Source organism: Bos taurus, chromosome 24 (genome assembly GCF_002263795.3).
Source record: "Bos taurus isolate L1 Dominette 01449 registration number 42190680 breed Hereford chromosome 24, ARS-UCD2.0, whole genome shotgun sequence".
Taxonomy (NCBI): domain Eukaryota; kingdom Metazoa; phylum Chordata; class Mammalia; order Artiodactyla; family Bovidae; genus Bos; species Bos taurus.
The window spans coordinates 22562423-22589051 of record NC_037351.1 but is presented as its reverse complement, the minus strand read 5'-3'; the positions used below and the strand labels follow the sequence as shown (position 1 = coordinate 22589051).

At 40.9% G+C, this 26629-nt stretch overlaps 1 protein-coding gene across 2 annotated transcripts in view; it reads left to right on the top strand.

The window, feature by feature from the left end:
* Window positions 1–7377: 7377 nt before the first annotated feature.
* The window catches only part of DTNA (dystrobrevin alpha), a 451122-nt gene continuing 431870 nt past the window's right edge, over window positions 7378–26629 (top strand). For both annotated transcript variants that reach the window (XM_024984389.2, XM_024984397.2), the window contains exon 1: window positions 7378–7466. The gene's annotated coding sequence lies outside the window, so the exon portion shown is untranslated. The remainder of the gene's footprint in view (window positions 7467–26629) is intronic.

The window sequence follows — 26629 nt, the reverse complement described above, 5'->3', positions numbered from 1 at the left end:
CAAAAGAGACACACATATAAAGAACAGACTTTTGGACTCCATGGGAGAAGGTGAGGGTGGAATGATTTGAGAGAATAGCACTGAAACATGTATATTGCCATATGTGAAATAGATGACCAGTCCAAGTTCGATGCATGAAACAGGGCACTCAAAGTTGGTGCACTGGGACAACCCAGAGGGATGGGATGGGGAGGAAAGTGGGAGGGGGGTTCAGGATGGGGGACACATGTACACCCGTGGCTGATTCATGTCAATGTATTGCAAAAACCACCACGATACTGTAACGTAATTAGCCTCCAATTAAAATAAATAAATAAAAATTTTTTAAAAGATACTGTGAAACGTAAAAGAGATGTATAAGGAGTTCACAACTCTGATGAAGGAGCAGACAATCCTGGTAATACACATGATGTCTAATACAACATACTGTGTGAATAGGTTTCAAGACAGGCTTTCCACGAGTTGTCTTGGAAGGAGGATGGACAACACTTGGTTGCAGAAGCTACTTTGATGATGGTAAGGATAGGACAGGAAGCATTTGAAATAGAATATTTACACACTGCACATAATCCTTAAAGTATTCACTCCACTTCCACTATAAAATAAGTAAATTGTTTCTTCTTTGAAATAATAAACAGAAGATCTTAAAATATCTTCTATTTCCTTTCATGTAAACTGTAAAATACTTTTTAAATACTGAGACTCTCTTCCTTTAAACAGAAAAGGCACAGAGACCAGTGGAATTACAATTATTTCACATTGCTAAATTGAAGAAATATCATTACAAACAGAAATATACTTCTCTGATACTGATAACAAGATATAAACAAATATACTCACATGGGTATAACTCCTTCATCCAAAATTTTGAGGGGGCGTGTTTTAGGAGAAACAAAAGAGAAAGATTGAGGTACCACAAGAACAAAAGCAAGCCACACAGGGTATCTGATTCAGCTTGTTCATATAAAACACACCAAAACATGCTCCGCCAGAGGTATTTACAAGCCTAAAAGAATTATTTCCATATGTTACACTGTGCCAGAGGTAACATTTTTTCTTTTCCTCACCATCATCCTCATCTTATACCTATCACTATTCTCGAGGGACCTCCTATATGAAATAAACATGCTGTATTCTCCAGGGAGGGAAAAAAAGGAAGGTTTCATCATGGCCCCTGTCCTTGAGAATCTTAAAATGCTTTGTGAGTTATGTGCAAACAAAAAAATATAACAACTTCAAAATCAGGAAACTTTGCTGCGAGTCCAGTGAGAAGCACAAACAATGCTAACCCTAGATTAGGAGCTGGCTACGACATAAGGCTTTTGGTTTTGATAAAATATTACAAAATCTCTGCTAGTCCTTCTCCTTTCTGACCAGCTGATTAACTGTAACACAGAAATTAAAAACAATATGTAAATGAAAAGCACTGACATTCTGCAGAAAGTTCCAGCTGATCTGGGCATGCAGGTGAGGAACAACACAGAGGAAATGACAGGAGAAATGTACATGATATTCGTGGCACAAATAAAAGATAAGCATCTTAATAAACAAAGCAAATTTCCATATTAGTAATCATATTATCACCTCATAGGAATACTCTGAACTATCTCAAAATGTACCTACTAAAATGTAAAATACCATTATTCCAAATAATAATTTTTAATTATGCATCTACTCACATATTTGTTATACATTTTGAATATTACGATTTGATTAGTTTCATCTCTCCTCCCACCCACCTTTTTTTCATTTAATTTTTTATTATAAAATACAAGGCTTCACAGCCTCCAATAAATTATATGGTATTTACTGTAGGGATTAACTTTTAAATTAAAACATGTGCTTGTTAACATGGTCCTGAGATTTGGGCTGTCTATTCAATATGTAAAGATCCATTTCAGTGGGAAATAATTAAATTAGGCAAATGATTTCACATAAATAAAAGTGTTTTGACTAAGCTTTCCACTTTGTAGCAGATTTCCTTGGTGCCATTAAAAACATTAGGTTTATTTAGAAATCAAGGAAAAATTTGACATTTCCCTGAGACAAAGTGTATAGCTATAACTCATTTTCAATAAATAGCATTTTTTTCCTTAATTATTTGGATTGGTCATCTACTTTGAATTTATTTATATTGACATTTCTTCTTTATTCAATATTATTCTGGATGACATGTAGATTATTCTGGACCACGGGTATCAAGATGTATTCTTGGACAAAACAAAAACATTCAGCTCCAGAGCAATTAAAAACAGGGTCAAAACAATTTTAGCAGCAAAGTGAGTAGATTATAAGCACCTTCTGAAAAGTTGTAGTCTCTAGCTGGCTTTTTGCACTGTCTCCATTGTAACAGTACACTTAAATCATATCTAAAACATATGAGGTCTGTTTACGTTCCATTGAGAAAACAAATTCTCCCAGAGTAAAGGGTGCACTGATGTGAGGTCACTGAGAGATGTAAACCACCATAATATGTTTTTAATGAATTGCCATCATAAGGTGGCATCACAGCTATTTAAAGTGGCAGCGGGTTTGTTTATTTGAACCCTAGGAAACAAAATATACTTGACCGCTTAAACCTGTTCGTTCTCCCCTTCAATCCATCTGAGGAGAACGTGGATACTGCAAACAGCACTTGTCCCGAGGATGCTAGTCAGACAGGAAGATCAACCCAGGAGACACTGACCGAGGCACCAACACAGGCGCTGCCAGAAACAGCTGAGTCAGGAGACACTCGGTCCAAGGGGGCAGGGAGCACAGGTGTGTGAGAGCGAGGATACCTTCACTGTCCTGGACTTGTAACAGGTGACAGGAGCGTGCCTCAAGGCAGGATCTCTCAGGCAAACAGACATTCAAAGTTCCTGCTTAGTCACTTCAGTCGTTGTCCAACTCTCTGTGACCCCAGGGACTGTAGCCCGCCAGGCTCCTCTGTCCGTGGGGTTCTCCAGGCAAGAATACTGCAGTGGGTTGCCATGCCCTCCTCCAGGGGATCTTCCCCACCCAGGGATCGAACCTGAGTCTCTTATGTCTCCTGCATTGGTAGGCAGGTTCTTTACCATGAGTGCCACCTGGGAAGTCCAAAGAGATACTAACTTTACACAAATATGTATCTCAGAGTGATGCATGAAGAGGCTGATTGAACGCCCTTGGTGTTTATGAACATCAACACATCCTGACACCCCCTCACTTTACATGATTGCTTAGCTCATAATTTACACCTTTCAGTGGAGGTCAGAAGCCCATGTTCTCTGAGACTGATAAGTTCTAAAATAGTAGTATCTTAGAATGTCAGAGAACAGCAAAGGGTTCTGAATATCCTGGGGAGCCAGAAAGAAGGCAGGACTTCTACAGGAAGGGTGGACATTGGGGAAATAAAAAAAAAAAAACAGGTACGAAATTCAGCCACTTCATAACTCTGCCCAGGGCCCACCCTGGTCTCCAAAATTATTTTGGTAGCTGTCACACCAAAATAATCATCTCACCATGAATCCCCCAAGCCACAGCTCCATTGATCGATCATTGCAACCTGTTGTTGGATCGCTAATCATTCTTGAAAGCTAATCAGTGTATCAGAGGAGCTGTATTGATGTAAATTCTGTGTTGCTCAAGCTCCCATTATCATCCTCCTCTGAAACAGTAGTCTATAGCCAGGGGGTATAGCATTTTTAACTGATAAAATAGTGACGTCTTTACTTCTTCAACACTTCTGAATCTATTTTCTTTTTTACTTTTGTCATTCAAATCTTTTAAATACTCCAGAATGATTAATTCCTCATTACCGTGAAACTACGACCAGCTCACAGATGAGAGTAATCATTCTGATCTGGCCTATAACCCATATATACTCCATATATCACTATATTAATAAAACACAAATACACACCTAGTTTCACCATAACGTAGTCAACATTCTGATTTGAACTATGGCCATCCTCATTTTCACTGTAACCTATTTTAAATCTCAAGAAATTAGAAGAGCAAAATAGTAAGTATACCTTGATAAAGGGAGCCTAAATTAGGTGTGCATGTGGGCATGCGTGCTAAGTAGCTTCAGTCATGTCCAACTCTTTGTGACCCTATGTGACCCTATGCCAGGCTCCTCTGTCCAAGGGATTCTCCAGGCAAGAATACTGGAGTGGGTTACTGTGCCCTCTTCCAGACGATCTTCCCGATCCAGTGATTGAACCAGTGTCTCAAGTTGCCTGCATTGGCAGGAGGGTTCTTTACTACTAGTACCACCTGGGACTAGATTTGGGAAGCCCAAATCTGCATAGTCCTACTAAAAAAAAAATTTTTTTTCTCTAAGTGAAAATATTCGGACAAAAACAGCTAGTGATTGTTGAGCCACTGGAGTTGTAACATATTTCTGAAACACATTTCATAATCATCCAGCCTAAACATCTCTGATTAAAACAAATCCTTCCAAGAGTATGCAGATCAAAAGGAAAGTGCTCCTGATATACTGTTGCTCAATGCAGGCCTCCACCGCTTGTGTAGAAACCTCCTAGAAACATAGCAAAGCCATTAGATTCTGCTACATGCTAACGCTTCTAGTTTAACTCCAACAGCCTGTGCAAAATCCTGAATTATAAATCACCATTGCGATCTATGCCCAGGAATCCACCCAGTTGAACTGTGCTGAGCAGCATCTTTACAACTGACTGATCACAAAATATAAATGATATTTCTAAAACAGAGTGACAATGTTCAGCACTTCATCCAATGTGTGAAAAACTAAGAAATATTATTATATTCTTTTAAAATTAAACCCACAGAGGAGTCCACCACTAATTATGATTAGGCTTAATAAAGACTTATGCAAAGCATTTGGAAAAATCTTAAGTGCTTTAAAATGATAAGATACTATATTACTATTATTTTCCTTTAAATATGGCAAGCTTAACTCTGTTGCCCATTTTAATATACCTTTGGGGAAGATCCCCTGGAGAAGGAAATGGCACCCCACTCCAGTACTCTTGCCTGGAAAACCCCATGGATGCAGGAGCCTGGTAGGCTATAGTCCGTGGGGTCACAAAGAGTCGGACACGACTGAGTGACTTCACTTTCACTTTCACTTTCCCATATACTTCTCTGAATTTTGGTGTTGATTTCCTCTTAAAAATTTTAACTATATCATGGTTATTTGATCCCACTATCATTTTTATTATTATATTATAATGATAGGTCAGTCGATTTATTTCTTCTAGTGGTCCTGTATGGAATTACTAAAATTGAGATTATTCAGGGTAGCCTCTGCAGGACTGATGCCTGGTTTCTTTACCATTAAATTCCAATAAGCTTATCAAAAAGTAATATTTTAGAACAATAAAAAGTCTATTATTTCTTAAACTTATTTTCCATGCAGCAAAATTTAGAAACTTTTAGCTTTCACTTGAAAGTTGATTCTCTTTATCTCCTTTTACGTTTTTACTCTTCTTCTCTCCCTCTTCTTGTAATTTCTTAATTTTCTTTTATTCTTCCCTTTGCCTGCTCCCAACCTCTTTTATCTGGTTCTCTTCTGCCTTCTCTTGCTTTATTCTGTCTCTCACCACATTTCTTCTCTTTTTTGAATCATTAGAAGACTGGTTAAATGCTGAATTTTCCTGTAGACATCTGCACAAAGGCTATTAAAGAGTGCTCTTTGTGAGAACTATTAAAATATTTTAAAAATTGTGGTGTTTATGTGAGTGCACTGCGTGTGCAGGTGAACGGCAAAATAACATATTACCTTGGCCACTGAGATTCTGTGCGCGTCAAAGACAGATTAAAATTGGGAACACAAAGACACAGGAAATAATTTTAACATGGAACAGAAAACAGGTATAAAGAAAAGGAGTGCGTGTTGTACTTTTTGTAATAATTTATAACACCAAAAATAATAAAGCGTTTCACCTGCAAATCACCCAGCAAAAACATATGTGTGTGTATGCTTATATTTTAAGCCTTTATTGAATTTGTTACAATATTGCTCTGTTTTATGTTTTGGTTTTTTGGCTGGAGGCACGTGGGGCTTACTCCCCTGACCAGGGACTGAACCTCTGCCCCCTGCATTGGAAGGCAAAATCTTAACCACCAGGAAATTTCCTGTGTGTATGTATATCTTGTCTCAACAACTAGATATAAACTAATGGAGGACAGGTTCCATGTATTAAAGTCCTTTGTATCCTTCAAAACATAGCACAGTTCTTCATATACACTAGGCACTTACAAGGGGATTGAGTGGAATTTAGAAATCATTATGAAATTGGTGACTACCCTCAAAATATTGACTAAACTTGCATGATATTGCTATTTAAGCATTTTAAACCACTCAAATGAATATGACTATACACACAGACACATAGGCCTAAACTATCCCCCAATAAAGTAAAGGAAGAAAATAAATGAAAACATGAAACTGGAGATTTACGCAAGTACACAAGAGAACATTCTATGGAAACCCATACATAGAGAAAAATTAATTAATTAATTTGCAATCTTCGGTAGGAGGTCGCTTACAAATAATAAAAAATGTCTTCATTATGTTTCAGTGCCTTAAGTTTCCAGGAATGATTATAGTGAATTAGCAAAGTAGGAGTAGTTGTGCAATTATTTATAGTGACATACCCATGTAGGTGAACTTGGATAAGTCACGCTCTCTGTCCTGTGCTTCTGTATTTCCAAAGTGACAGTACTAGTTGCCGTCTCTCCCACCTTCTCTGCAAAGATGTTCTGCAAATAAATGAGGTAATGTTTGCGAGATGTTTTTGCAGCTTGGGAAAGAAACCCACTGCACACATCTCAGATGTTATTTCTATTCCATATTCAAACCTGGTGTATTATTGCCTCTGTTTTAAATGGAAATTGGACTGTTTAAGTCCTGGGTTCTGACCAAAATCTGGGTCAACATAAAAGGACAATTATTTTTAATTTTAATTCTGAGGCTCTGTTCAGCTCCCTTGCACGTGTGAGGACCAACTGTAGGAAATAAACAAAGCACATAAATCAGGCTTTCAAAGAGAAAAATCATTCTCCCGAAGGCTTTTTTTTTTTTCCCTTTTTTGTTTTTTCCTTTTTTTTTTTTCAATGAAGAGCGTGAACACTGTATTTCCCCGGCAGAATATTTCGGTCCAAGAAGGAGGATAGTGCAGGCAGTGGGAGCGTGTGTGCGTGTGTGCGCGTGTGTATGTGTGTGTGTGTGTGTGTGTGTGTGTGCTGTGCGTGCGCGCCCGCGGAGAGAGGGGCGGGGGAGGCGGATGAGGAGGATGAGATCATAGTTTCAGGATCCTCAGGAAACCCTGGTACTGGCAGTAGCCAGGCTCTGCTGTGCCCACATGACCCACAACTCTGGCAGCGGACTCGGCACTTCCAACATTATTAAATAATAAGAAAGCGGCTCCTACTCCATGCCCAAACCTCCCCAAAGACCGGTGGACACCTTCGAAGAGTTTGGCGAGTCGGTGACTGGGGCGTCCGTCCATTCCAAGGTGTGTGTGTGTGTGTATGTGTGCGTGTGTGTATGCAAGGCGTTTTCTCCCTTGACAGCTGGGGAGTGGGGGAGGGCGCGGGCGTGGAGGGGGTCCAAGGGGTGGGCGCGGGGCCCGGCAGCAGCGCGCTGCCCCCCGGCCGCCCCCGGGGGGCCCGCCGAGCCAGCCGCCGAGCGGGAGATGCCCGGTGACGCGCAGCCCCAGCGGCGCAGGGACCGCAGCCGCCCCCGGCGCCGGGGCGCGGGCCGGGGAGGCTCGGCCGCCGCCGGAGCAAGGGCAGGCGCCGCGCACCCGGCAAAGTCAAGAGTGGAAAGCCGGCGGCGAGCGCGGCAGCGGGGAGGGAATCGCCCCAACGCCCACTCGCGGGGTTCCCACCTGTGCGCCCGCGCCGGCCGCCGGCGGCGCCAAGCATGTGCCGGGCGCTGCAGCCGGGACTGCGGCGCGGCGCCTCCCCGGGCGGGCGGCGGGCGGCGCCTCGGGCCCGCGGGGCGGCGGGAGCGGCTGCGGCAGGAGGGCCGGCCCGGGGGCGCGAGGCCGCGCAGGTACATCTCGGCCGCCCGCCAGCCGAGGCCGGGCCGCGCGCCGCGGGTTGAGTTGTTTCTGTGGTCCCCGCTGCCCTCTCGGTGGTCCCCGCGGGCTGAGCAGCTGGGAGGTGGCTTGCTCCCCTCCGTTAGGGATGACACTCACGTGGGGAGCAGGCTGGGGGGCTACTATTGAGCGGGAAATCCGCGCCGGGGTCCTCTCCAGCCGGCGGCGTCGGCGCGTGTTGCAATGCACTGCGGTGCCGGGGCGGCGGGTCGGGTGGGTGTGGGCGCCGGGCGCGGGGAGGGGGGCGCGGCGCGGCTGGGTGGGCGCGGGGCAGGGAGAGGGGAGAGGAGTGACTTCGGCTTCTGGAGCCTGGAGTTTTCCTTTGGACCGAGGGTGGACGCGAGTTTCGTTCTGGTACCGGAATGGGAGGTGGCGAGGTGTCTAAAGACCAACGCCAAAGAAGAGACTAAGGATGCGGGGCTGGGCTCAGTGGTACCAAGGCTGGGACTTGGGAGTAAAACTTTCCTCTTTGGAGAGCTTGAGGTTTGCCTTTGAGAAGGTAAGTGTAGGACTTGAGTGGAGGTGGAGTGGGGAGTCTTGGCTGTACTCTGGCGGTGAAATTCAACGCCATTAGGTTCCTTGTTGCTCTGTTAAAACGGTCTTTTGAGTTATGGTTCTGTTCAAGTTTGCTATTATCTATTATGATCACTTGGGGTTTAAGAAATGCTGTGTTTCCTTTTGAACATATCAGTAACCTATATTGTTGAAGTATGCATACTTATTAATTTCTTTTAAAAAAAGGACTTATTTTGCTTATTGCAAGGATAGAAACTTTATGGAAAAAAACCGTTCTATGAACTTAGCTGTATTCACTCAATTGTAACACTACCATAAGGAGTGGGTAATATGAGGAAATGCGGACACAGAGCGGGGAAGTAATTTACCCAAGGTCGCAGGGCTTTAAATGTTAAAAACCAGTTGAGCTTTCGGTGAACTCTAAACCAACATATATATTTTGTTCATAAAAATGGGACTTCGTTGTACTGTCTTTTTTCTTATATATTTGATATATTGACCACATTTCTATCAAGATGAACGTCATAACTATGTGCTATGTGTTGGGGACAATTAACATTTTCCTAAATTTTAATGCCAATTATGGCAACTATCCTTTGAGCCTTTTCCTTTTGCCAAAACTGACCGTTTCCTACAACAATTATGCTTTAAAGGAGTATTTATCAGCCAGTTACGATTTTCAGCAGGTAAGGTTTATCAGCAAAGTCAATTATTATAAAGCAGGCACCTGAATCTATATATTTGTTTGCACTTAATTTTAAACTTCCTAAGATATTAGTCTGTTACTTTGCTCAAAGCAGGGCCATCATTTCCTTCCAAATCCCATCTTGCAGAATTTTTGAGCAAGTTTAATCATCTTTAATTCAATCACTCTGACAAGAGCTTAGGCAGTTTTAAAAGAAGAATTATGCAATTCTCTTTCAACTCTCAGTGATTAGAAGCAGGCTATATTGCGAGGGTGTTCGTGTATGTCATGCCTTTTCACCAGTTGTATGTACTTTAGACAAAGTTGTATAGCAGTGAAGACTGAAATCACATTTTTTCATTAGTACTAAGCTGAAATACTGTAAATGTCTCCACTTGTTCTAAATGAATCATGATGTGAAGAAAGGTCTCTGGGGTAGAATTATGTCTCATCTGAGTTTATCATGGAGCTCTTATAATATTTGTTTTATTAGACATATATCTCTCTTAGGGCTTCATCTGTTATTTTTTTTCAAGTAAATTTAATTGCTGTTTCACATAATGAGTTTCGAAAGTATTTTGACATTCATAGATTTCCTTAAGTCTGGTTTTCAGTTTCATTAAATTCAGTATATATATATATCAAATCCACACTAATTCAACATTACGTGTGAAAAAAGAGTAGAATCTAACTGAACTACAGGGAAACATGATCTTTGGATGTGAAAAGAATTATCTTCAGTAGTGAAACTCTTCCACATCCCAGGGTATGGTCCATCTCTATTTGGGGGTGCTAGAGTACAGTGCTGCAGTCAGGAAAGTTGCATTCCATCAGGCACAAACTTTTTTGATATTGAAATTGAACTTCCCACATCTGTTTATATAAAATGTTGATGGTTATCAAGGCATAAATCCTATGGAATGTCCATATATCCTTTCTTAACTGACTCATCTGTTCCAGTTTTCCAGTTTCTGTTACTTATTTTAGAAAAAGCATTCTCTCACTACTTTTATCTCACCTGGGAGATTTGACATGACTTTTTCCTTTCAAGTCCCCTGCCTCTAGTTTTGGGAGAACTGTGTTGTCTCTGCCTCTTGAGAGGCTCTTTGCTGCAGAGTCTGGGCGGAGAACTGGGGTTGCATGGTGAGCAGAAAAATGAGTGTGCCCCGCCAGCCCAGGGGCCAGACTTCAATCCAATTGTCATACACATAAATGGAGTTCTGAAGGCAGGAATGCAGTAAGAATGTGTAATAAAGGATTCTGGACCAGACAGGGAGGTTTGGAACAAGATGCATTAGAAGTCCCCTATCATTGGAAAAGACTCTGATGCTGGGAGGGATTGGGGGCAGGAGGAGAAGGGGACGACAGAGGATGAGATGGCTGGATGGCATCAGGGACTCAATGGACGTGAGTCTGAGTGAACTCCAGGAGTTGGTGATGGACAGGGAGGCCTGGAGTGCTGCGATTCATGGGGTCGCAAAGAGTTGGACACAACTGAGTGACTGAACTAAACTGAATGTATGAGGAGGGGTTTACTAAGATTTATTTTGTAAATTAATTTTTATTTGGTATATAGCTGCTTTACGATGTCGTGTTAGTTTCTACTGTATAGCAGGGTGATTCAGACGTACATAATACATATGTGTGCTCGTGCCCAGCCGTGTCCAACTCTTTGTGACCCCTTGGACTGTAGCCTGCCAGGCTCCTCTGCCCGTCGAATTTTCCAGGCAAGAACACTGGAGTGAGTTGCCATTTCCTTCTCCAACAGATACACGTATCCCCTCCCTTTTGGACTTTCTCCTCATTCAGGTCACCACAGTGGGTTAAGTAGAGTTCCCTGTGCTACATGCTTCCCCGATGTTTTCTGAATTAGAAACCTATGTCTCCCTCTAGTTACCTTTACACATCTCTATTCACCAGTAGTACATCATTTCCCCTCATTATACACCTTTGGTCATAGAGAAGATCACAAAAATCCTTTACACAGTACTTTTTGCAGCCTGTAGAGAGCATGTACTACCCTTACCTGGTTATTACTCTATTTTCGAAGTTTTTTTTTTTTTAAAAAAACTCTTAAAATTTAATGAAGGATAACCATTGTCTTTCTTTGCCTTAACGACAACTTTTAATTTTAAAGAAATAGTTGTGTGTGTGTGTGTGTGTGTGTGTGTGTGTGTGCTTGTTGTTAAAGTGGCAGGATGTCTCAAAATAGAAATGTAATTGATTCATCACACATCCATAAGATTCCCGGAAGTGTCTGTAGGAAGAAAGAGCCACCAGAGTAAGAGAGGTGAGCTTAAGTGTTGAGTGTGCTGAGGAAATGTGTATTAATAATGTAAAGCAAACATAATAATAACTAAGCTCATTGACTACTGTGTGCCAGACATCTTCTATGGCTCTATATAAAGTAACTCAGGTATTCTTCACAGTAGCCAAATGAGGGCTTCCTGTATTACCATTACCCCCGTTTTACGGAGGAGGAAACTGTGGTATTGAGGAGCACGGTAATCATGGCCACTGTCACACAGGTAGAAACTCTGAATCTAAAATTTAGATTCTTTAGTTCATGCTGTTAACTAGTAACATGTAATATCTGGTTCACAGTTTTATTAATGCATTAAGTCCCCATCATTGTTAAAAATCATAACACCTCCTCAATTGATCGTTTGGTTACTTTTCCTGCAATTAAAACAAGTGGAAAAACTTATAACTTCCCTTATGTCAATGCTTCTTGCTCCATATTTTACATGCAAATTATTTAAAGCAAGGACAGGTATTGATATATAAATGCCTAAAGCCTGGCAACTGCTGGATTATGGGGAATTTCTCATTATATATTGTATATTTTTGAATTCAAAAATAGTAACTCCAGCACCATTTGAAACTGTTGAAATTTCTAATATCACAGATATATACTTTGGCATTTCAAATAATTAGGTAAATATCTTTAACAGTTGGAAGCTCTATGACCTTTAGTAAACTTAAGAATTTAAAGTCATCTGTTTCATCTACCCCCGGTGTTGTTGTTCAGAGTGCTGTGTACTGCAAAGGGGATATAAAATATAAAAAACACCTGTTGAATTACCTTGGTAACATTTAAAAGTCCATGTTAATCTTTACACTGGGAACTTATGACATGACTCATAGTTATTTTAACTATTAGTTACTTAAAATATTAGTTATTTTAAAATAAACTTAGTTATTTTAAATATTATCCAAATAATAAAAACACATGGCGCATGTGATTTGTAAGGTAGAGCACTAATGCGTTAGGTGTGCTGATGCATGTGAAGGTTTATGCAGTGTTTGAAGGTGTCAATCAGTGTTATTGCTCCCTGAAAGTACTGGGTCGTATGTAGCTGATACTGGCTTCCCAGGTGGCGCTAGTGGTAAAGAACCCACCTGCCAATGCAGGAGACATAAGAGAGATGAGTTCAGTCCCTGGGTGGGGAAAATTGCCTGGAGGAGGGGATGGTAACCCACTCCAGTATTCTGGTCTGGAGCGTCCCATGGACAGAGGAGCCTAGCGGACTACAGTTCATAGTGTCACAGAGTCGGACAGGACTGAAGCAAATTAGCATGCACACATGGGCATTTGATATGATTAATGTTACTGTTAACTATGACTCACAAGTAATACTGAGTGCACATATACAAATACTCAACTCTCTTCTTTGAAGTTGTTGGAAACATTCTAAGCAATGTGTACATTTTCTGTAACTCATGGAGAATGTTATACATTATTTCTCTATATGCTCCCCACCATACAAAGCATCCCAGAGTAATTAATAAAATGTTATTCCAATTTATATCATAAGGAAGGAGACACAAAGCTTGATTGTCTCTGTGTGTGTGTGTGTGTGTGTGTGTGTGTGTGTGTGTACTATCAGAGTGGAAGGTACCATCATATACAACAACGAATAATTCATTAACTGTAGTTTACAGTTTGATGCCATAGTGCACTGTCCTATTTCAAAGAGTTTTGTGTGTTTAATGTAAACACAAAATATGTTACTCAGTTATAATAGTTTAGGTTATTCAGTCATAGCAAACAGCTAAAATCTTGGGTACTGAAATGAGCATAGATTTGTTTCTTGCTAATACTTTGTGCCCTGTTGGCCAATAAAAGACTGTTTTACGTCTTCCTCACATGGAAACCCAGGCTCATAAAACCCCTGTCATCTACAGCATCCCCATCATGCATTCATCAAACACATGGAAACATGGTGGGTCACTCACAAATTCTTAAAAAGCTTCTATCAGAAGGAGCACCTGCTACTTCTACTCATATTTTATTGGCCAGAGCAAGTCCTATGACCACTCCTAACTTGGAGATAAAAGAGAAGTGCCATTTTATCAGATACTCAGATGGAAGTAAACTTCACTGTTAGTGAACAGACCTAATTGTTACCAGATGAATGTATCCAGTTCACGTCAATAGTTTTTATCACATAAAGATGACTTATAATTTTATATAACAATTGTGTTTTAGAATTTCAACCTAGAAAGGCAATTCCTGCATTAAACCACCAGCAAAGGAAGTAGAGTCTAAACTTATAAAATTGATGATATCCCTCTTTGTCAGTAGGGGTTGGATTTAGTCAAGGAATGTCAATAAAACTCTGATTTGAATAAATGCAGGAGATAGCCTTTCTGACAATAGGCACAAGTCAAGAACGGTGCCAAGATCTGCAGTGTAGCTGTGTTTTCTGAACAGATTTGATAGTATCAGCGTGATACAGAAAACTGAACAACCATGTGTGTATCTTTTTGTCCCCTGCACCAACATGAACAGAAGTGTTAGATGTGTTATCGTATATTGTTATAAAAAGTAATACAGGTAAACGTATCAATCATACTGTATGATTACTTTACATTGACAAACATAACCTGAAAAGAGAGAATATATCTAATCCCTGTGTTTAATGCTATAAATTTCCTGGAAGCACTGCTATTGTTGAGTCCCATATATTTTGGTATGTTGTGTTTTCATTTTAATTTAGCTCAAGTAGTAGTTTCAAAATTTCTCCTGAGATTTCCTCTTTGATCTGTGGGGTTATTTGAAGGGTGGCATTTACTTTCCAAGTGTTTGGAGATTTCTCTGTCATCTTTCTCTGTTTTTGGTCAGAAAACCTTATTTCTTGTGTTATCTTTCTCCATTTCAGTCAGAGAACACACCGTGTACGATTTCAGGCTTTTAAAATTTGTTTAGGTTTATGTTATGGCCCAGAATGTTGTCTGTCTTGGTTTATGTCCCATGGGCACTCGAAAAGAGTGTGTATTTCACTGTTTTTTGATTGAGTGTTATATAAATGCTCGTTAGATCCTGTTGGTTGATGGTGCTGATAAATTCTTGTTATGTCTTGACTAATTTAATGTCTAGTTGTTTTATTCATTGTTGAAATAATTTGTGAAATTTCCAATTATAATTTTGGATTTGTCTATTTCTCTTTTCACATCTATTAGTTTGACTATACTTTGCAGCTCTCTTGTTTGGTATATATAAATTTAGGATTGCTATATCTTGGTGTATTGATTATTTTATCATAACATGATACTCCTCTTTATATGTGATAATTTTATTTGCTTAAAGTCTACTGAATCTGATATTAATATAGACATTCCTTTTTTTATTTGCTTGATGTTTACATGATTTGTTTTTTTTTTTTTTACTGTCCTTCTGCTTTCAACCTGCCTGTATCATTATATTGGATCTGAATTCTTTGTTCATACATTACCGGTGGGTTACATATTTTAATTGGTTTTGCAAATCTCTATTTTTTTCATTTGTATATTTACACATTTACATTTTATTAAGACTGTATGTCTGCCATTTTAATTTTTGGATTTTTTCCTCTTTGTTTGTGTTTGTTTTAGTTTCTCTGGGTTTTTTCCTCCCTATCAGTTACTTGAGCATATACTGAATTCCATTTCTATTTATCTATAATGTTTTGAAGTGTATCTATTCATATAGACTTTTAACGAGTACTCTGAGTATTGCATCATAATACATATAATTTATCACTGCCTACCACTGTTGTCATTTTTTCAGTTACAGTGAAGCATAGAAATTTCACCTTTTTTTATGTACCTTTATCCTCTTCCATTAGGCAATGGCACCCCACTCCAGTACTCTTGCCTGGAAAATCCCATGGATGGAGGAGCCTGGAAGGCTGCAGTCCGTGGGGTCGCTAAGAGTCGGACACGACTGAGCGACTTCACTTTCACTTTTCACTTTCATGCATTGGAGAAGGAAATGGCAACCCACTCCAGTGTTCTTGCCTGGAGAATCCCAGGGACGGGGGAGCCTGGTGGGCTGCCGTCTCTGGGGTCGCACAGAGTCGGACACGACTGAAGCGACTTAGCAGCATCCTCTTCCATTAATAGTAAAATTCTCTAAACTATTTCCTCTACATACATCAGAAACTATTACAACTTTTGTTTCAACTGTCAAACACAGGTCAGAGAGCTCAAGAGGAGCAAGAAAAATTCATGGTTTTTATTGATATTTTCACTTACCATGTTCTTTCTTCTTTCTTGATATTCCAACATTCTTCTTTTATTGCTTTCTCTTTGTTTCTAAAACTCCCTCTAGCCTTTCTTTTAGGGCTGATAGGCCTCCTCTTGACAATATATCTTTGTTTTCCTTCATCTAAGAATGTTTTGTTTTCCCCTTCATTCCTAAAGGATATTTTAACTGGATACAGGATTCTGGGTTGACAGTTCTCTTTTTTAAGCACTCAAAATATTGTGCCACTTCCTTATGGTCTTTCTGTTTCCTAATGAGAAATATTATTTTGTTCTAATTGGTTTTCTCCAATAGGTAAAGTGTGGTTTATCTCTTGTTCTTTTCAAGATTTTTGTTTATTTGTTTTTAGTTTTCATAAATTTGACTATGCTGTATCTTGGTGTGTATTTTTGAGGTTTTCTGTTTGGCATTCAGATTCATGAGTCTAAAGATTTATGTCTTTTGTCACCATCTAAGAAATTTTCATCCGTTATTTCTTTGGGTACTTTTTGATCACTGTCCATTTTCTTTTCTTCTCCCATGTCTCCGAGACTTGAATATTAGATCTCTTGTTACAGAAACACAATGTATCAGTTTCCTATGGCTGCTGTAACAAATTACCAAAAGCATGGTGCTTTACAACACACTTATTCTCTTACAGAGGTAGAGACTGGAAGTCAGAAGTCAGCTTCACTGGGCTAAAGTCAAGATGATGGGAGGACTAGTTCCTTCTGACAGCTCCTGGAGACAGTACCTTTCTTTTGCATTTTCTAGCTTCTGGGGGCTAACAGTATTCTGTGACTCACAGTCCCTTTTTTGAATCACTCCAATCTCTTGCTTCTCTAATCACATCTTCTACTACATTTTCTATGGTCAAATCTTTTTGCCTCCCTCTTTTAAGGATACTGTGATTACATTCAGGTCCCGCCTGGATAGTCCATGATAGTCTCCCTGTCTCAAGATCTTTAATTTTCATCATATCTACAAAATCCCTTTTGCTATGTAAGGTTACATTGACAACTTCCAGGGATTAAGGCCCACCTGAGTATCTCTGGGATCCTACCATACATGGGTTTCTGAGGCTTTGTTGTTGGTTTTGGTTTGTTTTCTCTATTGTTTAGACTGGGTAATTCCAGTTGTTCTGTCATACAGCTAACAGATTCTTTCCTCTGTCACTTTCATTATGTTATTGAGCCCACCCATTAAATTTTATATTTGGTTATTGATTTTTTCTTCAGTTCTAAAATTTCCATTTAGTTCTTTCTTGTATGTTCTATATTTCAGCTGACACTTTCTACTTTTTCATTTGTTCATAATTTCTCACTGAAGTATTTTTTTTAAATATTTTAAAAGCTTTGCTGCTTTAAAAACTTTGTCAGATAATTCTAACATTTCTTTCATCTAATTATGGGAATCCATCATTATCTTTTTATATTCAGTTTATGTAATTGATTTATGTCCTTGATTCTTGGTTTGATGAATGATTTTCAACTGAAATCTGGCCATTTTCTTATTAAAAGACTCTGGATCTTATTTATGCCTTCTGTTTTAGCTAGCTTCCAACAACATCACCCCAGTGGGTGAAATGAGAATGGTGCCACCTCTTCACTGCCAGTGGGTGTAGAAGCGAAGGCTTCTTTACCCAGTCTCCCTTGTCATGTGATATGGAGGGGGCTCCGTATTACTGTGGGGAGAGAATGAATTCAGGTTCCTCACTAGGTCTTCGCTGATACCTCCCTTTCTGTTTCCCATGTGGCCTCCCCTGGCAACATGCAGACAGGGAGGTGGTTACTGCTGGGCCATGATGATAGTCCTTACTCTCCAGTAGCCTCCCATGATACCACCCATCCCCGTATGGTCTCCATTGATAACCTAATGGAGGTGGGTGATGGGAATCTCATTCATTACCACCCAGTTGATAGGAATGAAAGTCCCAACTCCCTACTTGGTCTTTTGTGACATCACCTTGATGGAGCTAAGGGAGTTGGGATATGCTGTTTCAGCCTGGTGAGGGTGACAGTCTAGGCTCCCTACTTGGCCATTATTGGTATGGATGTGGTGGGGCCACATTTTTTTTTTTTTTTCAGCCTCATATAGCTAGAAGAGAGCAATTACTCATTATAAAAGTTTATTTTTTTTATTTGTTTTGCTTTGTTGCTCCTTTCTTGGTCCTTTGGCTGAAAGAGCATGCTTTTGGTGGCCTGCCATTTTTTATCTGTGCCTTTTGGCATATCTGAGTTTCTGGTTTTTTATATCCTTGTCTGGTATATATGGAGCAATGCAAAAATCCAGGGAACTCACCACCGTGTCATTCCTTGGGCCCTGAGTTCCCCTACCTGGGTTTGCCTTCTCTCTAACTTTCAGAGTCTTTGTATGTTTACTGTATGTGCAGTGTCCAGGGTTGAGGGTTGTATCTGGTGAAAGGAAGAGGGAAAAGTACTTCTGCTCCATCTTCACAGATGTCTACTCCACATTTTTTATGCAAGGGTAAATTGAAAAATATCCCTCAACATTGATTCTCAGAGGATGAAGCTCAGGGGATTACTACTGGTCTGTTTCTGAATAATAACCACTTTACAGATCAGCAGGATGACAGAGTACTTGGACAGGGATGCAAATAGGATTACAGAACATTCCATCAGCGCTAAGGTTCAGGGATCACATGGAGGTCCTCTTACTCCTCCAAACCACAGCTTTCTCCTCTCCTGGGAAACCATGACTGCAGGGCGTAGCAAGGTTGGAAACTTTCCCCAATCTCATAGGCTGTCTTTTCTGGCAGGATTCTGGAACTATACCATCCAAGCCCTTCCTAAATTCTCACAAAGTGTTCTTCATTCCCAGGAACATTATCCATCTGAAATGCAGTTTTCAACCAGAAAGCATGTGGTAAAATGTGGCTTGCTGCTAAGTCGCTTCAGTCATGTCCGACTCTGTGTGACCCCAGAGATGGCAGCCCACCAGGCTCCCCCGTCCCTGGGATTCTCCAGGCAAGAACACTGGAGTGGGTTGCCATTTCCTTCTCCAATCCATGAAAGTGAAAAAGTGAAAGTGAAGTCGATCAGTCATGTCCGACTCCTAGCGACCCCATGGACTGCAGCCTACCAGACTCCTCCATCCATGGGATTTTCCAGGCAAGAGTACTGGAGTGGGGTGCCATTGCCTTAGGAAGAAAACAGAGAGCCCCAAAATCCACATTTAAACTCTTTAAGCACCTCCCAGCGAGCACTCATGTTAATTTCATTTGATATAAAATTATACATTAGAAATAAGTGTATGGATTTTGTCAAGTTGTTTGAACAATACTCAGGAGATTAAGTACAAGAGATGGGGCTATGAATTTTCTGCTTGAAACCAATATTCTGAGGAAGAATAGTTGGTGGGGAGGTGATTACAAAGAACTGTGTAGGGAAATTCTCCCTAGAGACAAATCGAGTTAATGACGTTGTATTTAACCCTGAAGTTCTCACAGTAGTAGTGCAGTGGTTCTCAAACAGCATCCTCTAGCAGCATCTGTACAACCTGGGAACTCTGTGAATGCAGATTTCTCAGCATTTTCTTGCAACAAGCCCTCCAGGTGCTTTCTGATGCCTCTACACCTGGAAACCGAGTACGAGAGCAGCCTCTCCAACCATTGAAGACAACATTAAATGTATGCTTTTCATGATTCTGTATTTGTTTGCTTGTTTGTTTTGGCTGCGCTGGGTCGTCACTGCTGTCCTCGGCCTTTCTTGAGTTGTGGGGAGTGGTGACCCTTCTTTGCAGTGCACGGGTTTCTCATTGTGATGGTTTCTTTTGTTGCCAGCACGGGCCCTAGGCCCACAGGTTTCAGTAGTTGTAGCATACAGACTTATACTACTCTGCGGTTACTCTGTAGCCTGAGGTTACTCTGAATCCTCCTGGACCAGGGATCAAACCCATATCCCTTGCATTGGCAGATGGATTCTTAACCACTGGACCACCAGGGAAATACCTTTTTCATGATTCTTGACTCATCCATTTAGGTTTTTAGAAAATCTATTTAGCATGTCTAACATTCAGCATTGGAGAAGGCAGTGGCACCCCACTCCAGTACTCTTGCCTGGAAAATCCCATGGATGGAGGAGCCTGGTAGCCTGCAGTCCATGGGGTCGAAAAGAGTCGGACACGACTGAGCGACTTCACTTTCACTTTTCACTTTCCTGCATTGGAGAAGGAAATGGCAACCCACTCCAGTGTTCTTGCCTGGAGAATCCCAGGGACGGGGGAGCCTGGTGGGCTGCCATCTATGGGGTCGCACAGAGTCGGACACGACTGAAGCGACTTAGCAGCAGCAGCAGCGGCAACATTCAGCATGTTTTAAGTATACCTATTTTTTTTTCAAGGAAATATCATAAAGAAATTAAACATTTATCACCCCAAAGGGTCTCTTTCGTTGAAGATGTCTCAGTGATTTGCACAATTGTTTTGTATCCTTAACCCAAACAGTCATGACTGCTGCATGTCTCATTCTGTGATGGAAACTGAAAAACGCAGCCACGCCTACACTTCCGTGCCTCAGTTCTGCGTAGCTGCTGAGTCTCACTTTAATGGGTTTTTCTGGTGTCTTCATGACGTTTTCTGGGGCCGACACAGGCATGAGGATATTTGGAGGCGAGGGTGGGGGTGCCTCTGCATCCCTTGAAGAAGATTCATTTTGGGAGATCTTGTCACACAATATTGTTAGAGACAGACACATATGCAGATGTCCGGATTCATCATTGTCGTTACCACATCAGCTCCACTATGGGGGATTCACTGTCTATTGCAGGCTGGCATTTTTCTCTAGGGTCATATGAGATTAAAGGTAATCTTGGCTCCAAGGTTGTCTGTAGGAAAGAAAAGCTACATTTCTGAATAAAGAGTTTATATTTGGGGTGCAGTTACAAACCCCAGGATGGAGTAAGACAAAATCAATTAAGAAGTAAATGGTTAAAAGATGAAAAAATATATTTTCTGATGGTAATAAAATACAGATAGATTCCCCGGTGGCTCAAATGGCAAAGAATCTGCCTGCCATGCAGACCACCTGGGTTTGGTCCCTGGGTCGGGAAGATTCCCTGGAGAATCCCCACTCCAGTATTCTTGCCTGGGAAATCCCCATAGACGAAAGAGCCTGGTGGACTACAGTCCATGGAGTTGCAAAGAGTTGGATACAACTGAGCGACTAACACACTATGGCATATAGTCCTAAATACGGTTCAGTTTCATTTTAAAGATGGTGTTTTATATTAGTTCACGCTTTCAATTAGCAATTCACTAAACATAGAGACCATAATAGATTTGAGTTTACTTAGTACCCATGTGGAGAAGGCAATGGCACCCCACTCCAGTACTCTTGCCTGAAAATCCCATGGACAGAGGAGCCTGGTAGGCTGCAGTCCATGGGGTCGTGAAGAGTCGGACACGACTGAGCGACTTCCCTTTCACTTTTCACTTTCATGCATTGGAGAAGGAAATGGCAACCCACTCCAGTGTTCTTGCCTGGAGAATCCCAGGGACGGGGGAGCCTGGTGGGCTGCCGTCTCTGGGGTCGCACAGAGTCGGACACGACTGAAGCGACTTAGCAGCAGCAGTAGCAGTACCCATGACTTTGGGTGACTAATATTTTAGATTTTTGATCATCACATTTTACTATATGTGATTTTTAAATATATTTTTTGGTTTCTATAAATCATAAATTTCAGTTCCGCATACCTTTTATTCCACACACTTTTTTAAAGGGATCTTTTTTTTTTTTTTCTTTTGATAAATAAATCAGGGGGATGGGTCGAGAACAGTTTATCTGTTTTCGATTTAAAATGACTCATTCTGGGTACTTCCCTGGTGATCTTCCAGTTAAGATTTTGTGCTTCCACTGCCAGGTGTATGGGTTCTATCCCTGGTCAGGGAGCTAAGATTCTGCAGGCTGCATGGCCCTGCCAAAAAAAAAAAAATTAATGGCACACATTCTGGGTCCGGAAAAATATTCTTCTCTTATCCTTTCAACATTCCCCACTGCCAGTTGTACTGTGTTTTTTCATTCCTTCTGTTCCCTTTGTGCCTTCATGCTAATTATATTTTTCATTTACTCATCCTGCTTGGGCGTTTAAATGGCTGTGCCTTGACATTGTTTTGGGGAGAAGACTTTTCCAAACCTTCATTATACAGTGTTTGTTCAATAAGACCATTTGGGCAGGTTGGAGGAGCCACTCCTTAGAAAACATGTTTTGAAAGGGTGGAGCAGATGTTTTCTCTCACACACTCATCCTTTATAAATAAAGGCCCCTAGCCCTGGTGGTACTAGTCAGATGTGTTCTTTCTCAGAGGAATCACTTGGTTGGCATTTTTAAATGTGGTGATTTAATCATCACCAGAATGCTTAGGTAAGGCTTAAATATGAAGACAAATAGTTCTTCCACAATAAACGGGGACAAGGAGAGGGGGATTCAAGAAGGGAAGTGTCTTCTGCGGGCAGTCGTCCAGATTTTCCCACACGGTGTTAGCTTCTATTTATATACACAAAATGTGCCAGGTGATTTTTTTTTTTCCACATGCAGATAAATTCTGACTCTTCCTTTTAACCTAAACACTGCCCAAGTAATGTTTACCATGAGATTGCATTCAAAATAATATTTCTGCTAATGCTGCTAAACAGCTTTTAGGAAGTGATATATGAGTCAGGTTGATGTTGAATCTTTGATCAAACTATGAATCAGATTTTCAAAACCGGAAAGCCTTTCAAAGCATCTGACTGCTCTTTTTTGTTTTCCTCAATGTCAGTGTGGTCTGTTTGTGCATTTTTTCATTTTCTTTTTTTGATTTTCTTTTCCTTTTTCTCTCCCCTTTATTGGCTGAAGAATTCTTTTTCCTCTTATGACTTATTTTTCCAGGAGCATGTGACATAACAGCTATAAATTAAATGTTCTAATGTTGTAAATACCTCTAATATTGTAAACATGAGATTGAGAGTTGGTTCATATTTTTACAGTTTGCATTCTTGAAATGACAAAAAAGATAAACATCAATCTGCTCTGGAGTGGTTACAAAGGCGAAATAATCCATTTTACCCAGCCACCATCGTCTAAGGGGAAAAAATATAGCCCTATGATTTCACTTGGTTGAGCATGTGGAATATTTTTTGGTTCTGATTTTAGGGTCAAGTTGGTGATTAAGGGAGGGGAGAAGGTGACAGATATCAGTGCTTCATTTCTTTCTTAGTCTTCATCCTTTTGTCTGCTTTGAGCAGAGGCTAATCTGTGTCAGTTACCTTTGTTTTCTCCTACCTGTTTGTCTGCTGTCTCCATCATTTTGTTTGCTTATTTTGTTTTGCTTTTCTGTTCTCTTCCCCAACTCCATACTCCAGCTCCCATCTAGCTGAGCTGAAAGACCAGCAGGGAGACTCATCAGTTATGAAACTAGAAACCTGTGAGTCCCTGGCTTGTGCTTCTCCAAGCCCTCACCAAACCCGTGGCAAGACCATGATTTTTAGTTTTTCTTCCTCCCTGGTTCATCAGCCATTCCACATTATTCACTTGGATTCAGTATTTTAGAATATTCTGTGTTAGAACTCACCTTTGTCATAATTAGTATTCACTATACCTTCTAGGGTCTTCCCTGGTGACTCAGTGGTAAAAAAAAAAACTCGCTTTCAATGCAGGAGGTGATCCCCTGGAGAAGGAAATGGCAACCCGTTAGAGTATTCTTGCCTGGAAAATCTCATGGACAGAAGAGCCTGGTGGACCATGGTCCATGGGGTCGCAAAGAGTCTGACATGACTTAGTGACTAAACAACAACATATTTTCTATGTGTCTTTCTAGCTCAGTGGAGTTATGAAATGAGCCATTCCTTTTTTAATCAGTCTCAAAATATGTTTCAAGGACCACCTGTATCAGAATCATCTGAGGTGTTTATTAAAGCTATGGGTGAACGTGAGAGTGTTAATAACTCAGTCAAATTTGAATCTTTGCAACCCCATGGACTGTAGCCTGCCAGGCTCCTCTGTCCATGCAACTCTCCAAGCAAGAATAATGGAGTGGGTTGCCATTACCTTCTCCAGGGTATCTTCCCAACCCTGGGATCGAACCCAGGTCTCCTGCATTGCAAGCAGATGATTTACCCATTACCTTCTCCAGGGTATCTTCCCAACCCTGGGATCGAACTCCAGGTCTCCTGCATTGCAAGCAGATGATTTACCACTGAGCCACCAGGGAAGCCCCTGAACCCTATCTTACATCTACTGAAAAAGAATCTCTCTTTCTGATTTTAGGATTTTGAGGCTGACACTAATTATAGGAATTAGTCCAGATCTGTGCTTACAACCCAGGGTACCATTTTATTTATTTTTTCAACTTAATTTTTATTGGAGTATAGTTGCTTTACAATATTGTATCAGTTTCTGTTGTACAGCAAAGTGAATCAGCTTTACATATACATATATTCCCCTTTTTTGGATCTCCTTCCCATTTAGGTCACCACAGAGCACTGATTAGGGTTCCCTGAGCTGTACAGTAGTTTCTCATCAGTTATCTAGTTTACACATAGTATCAATAGTGTATATATGTCAATCCCAATCTCCCAATTCATCTCCCTCTTTCCCCCTTGGTCTTCCTCTGTGTCTCTGTTTTGTAAATAAAATCATTTGGTAGCTCAGTGGTAAAGAATGCAAGAGACACGGGTTTGATCCCTGAGTATGGAGGATCCCGTGGAGAAGGAACGACAACCCATGCTAGTACTCTTGCCTGGGAAATCCCATGGACAGAGGAGCCTGGCGGGTGAAAGTCCATGGGGCTGCAGAAGAGTCAGACATGACTTAGTAACTAAACAAGCCGAACAACATACCATTTTTCTAGATTCCACATATATGCATTAATATACGGTATTTCTTTTTCTGACTTACTTCACTCTGTATTACAGTCTCTAGGTCCATCCACATCTCTCCAAAAAATCAGAATACATGGATCCATCTCCAGGTTGTAATTTAAACAACCTGGTATGATTGTAACATGCACCCTCTGTTATCAACCAGCAAATGAGCTATAGAAGTTGGAAGGAAAGACAGAGGTTGGTGTTGATACAGAAGCATTACTTCAGTGTATTCATCACAGACCAGAGACTGACCCTCATTTATAAATTCAGAAACCAGATCTTTTTCTCAAGGGCATAGTCATATTAACTAAGCTTACAGAGACTGAGCTATAAATAAGGATGCCATTTTTAGAGTTATCATTGTCACTAGGATCAGAATGACCAGGGCATTCTTGCCCTATAGGCAAGACTCTCCATGGGAAGAAAAATTGTCAGAAGTTTGCTCCTGGAATCTGGAGGCAGAGAAAGGGAAATGAGTTGAATCAAAGGAGTGAAAACACTGAAGAATGATGAGGTGTCAGGAACTCCCCTAAACGTTTCACATGCGTGATTTCATTTACACCCTCTCAACAGTCCTTTGTGATGGTATTATTGGCTCTGTTTTCTGTATGAGAAAGAGTAGGAAAAGAGAGGCTACATAACTTGCTGAAGAGGTAGAGCTGAAATACTCGCGGTCTGTGACTAAGTTATTAGTGAACTAAGAATGAAGCTACCAGATAACTGTAGAGTTGCTGGGCCTTACCATCTGTGTTAAGAAATCAAGTGGGAACAGAATAGCTTCTAGCTGGTGGAGAAGAAGGGAATGTATCAAACCACAGCTTGTATGGGTAGGATGCTTTCGAGTCACGAGCAGTCACTTTCCCACCATCATACCTTGTGGTTTGTTTATCTGATCTCTCTGTACTTGTAATTAAGTGAAAGATCCACATAAGCAGATTCTACTCTTATTTTTTTTTCCCTAAGGACACATCACAGTCATGTACAAATAACTAATCATACATCTTAATAAGGGACTTCCCCGGTGGCTCAGTGGTAAAGAATCCACCTGCAGTGCAAGAGTCACAGGAGATGTGGGTTCAATCCCTCAGTCAGGAAGATCCCCTAGAGGGGGACATGGAAATCCACTCCAGAATTCTTGCCTGGAGAATTCCATGGACACAGAAGCCTGGCGGGTTACAGTCCATAGGGTCGCAAAAAGTAGGACACGACTGAACCGACTTAGCACACACGCACATCTTAATAAACAGTAATAACTAAGTGTTAGTTGCTCAGTCTTGTCCGACTCTTTGCAGCCCCATGGACTGTAGCTTGCCAGGCTTCTCTGACCATGGTATTTTCCAGGCAAGAATACTGGCCATTCCCTTCGCCAAGTGATCTTCCTGACCCAGGGATCGAACCTGGGTCTCCCACATTACAGACAGATTCTTTACCGCCTAAACCTCCAAGGAAACCCAAAATACAGTAATAAGACATATTTAAATATAGTGGGCAAGTGTGCACAAGTCAGGCTCACAGATGTCCCCAAATCCTAAGTTAATTTTGTCTCAGAAAATAGAGTGAAATTGACTAAAAACTTCGACTTGCTCCGATGCAAGCATGTTTCCTGTTATTTGGGGGAGAATTTCATGGAGCTCATAGTTTCCTGTGTCTCTCTTCTGAGTCTCCGCATCTGCTGAAGCCAGATCACCACTCAGGGTTTTGCTTTCTCAATACGTGCCAGCTTTGCCACGAGGTCCCCCTGCCATCAACCTTCCTTGAGCCTTTACCAGGAAGTATCGCCTGTCCATCATACCTTGTGGTATCACCTGAAGTATCCTGAAGTATCACCAGTCCAGACCGTGTGTTTGGCAGATTTTTCTATAGGATTTGAATGACGGCGTTGAGTTATAGCACAGAAATGTGAGATACCCCCTAGTATTACAACTTCCTCGATCATTTCTGAAAATAGTTATACTTGGCGTTTTTACCTTAGGCTTCAGCAGCTCACTAGGTGAGAAATGGAG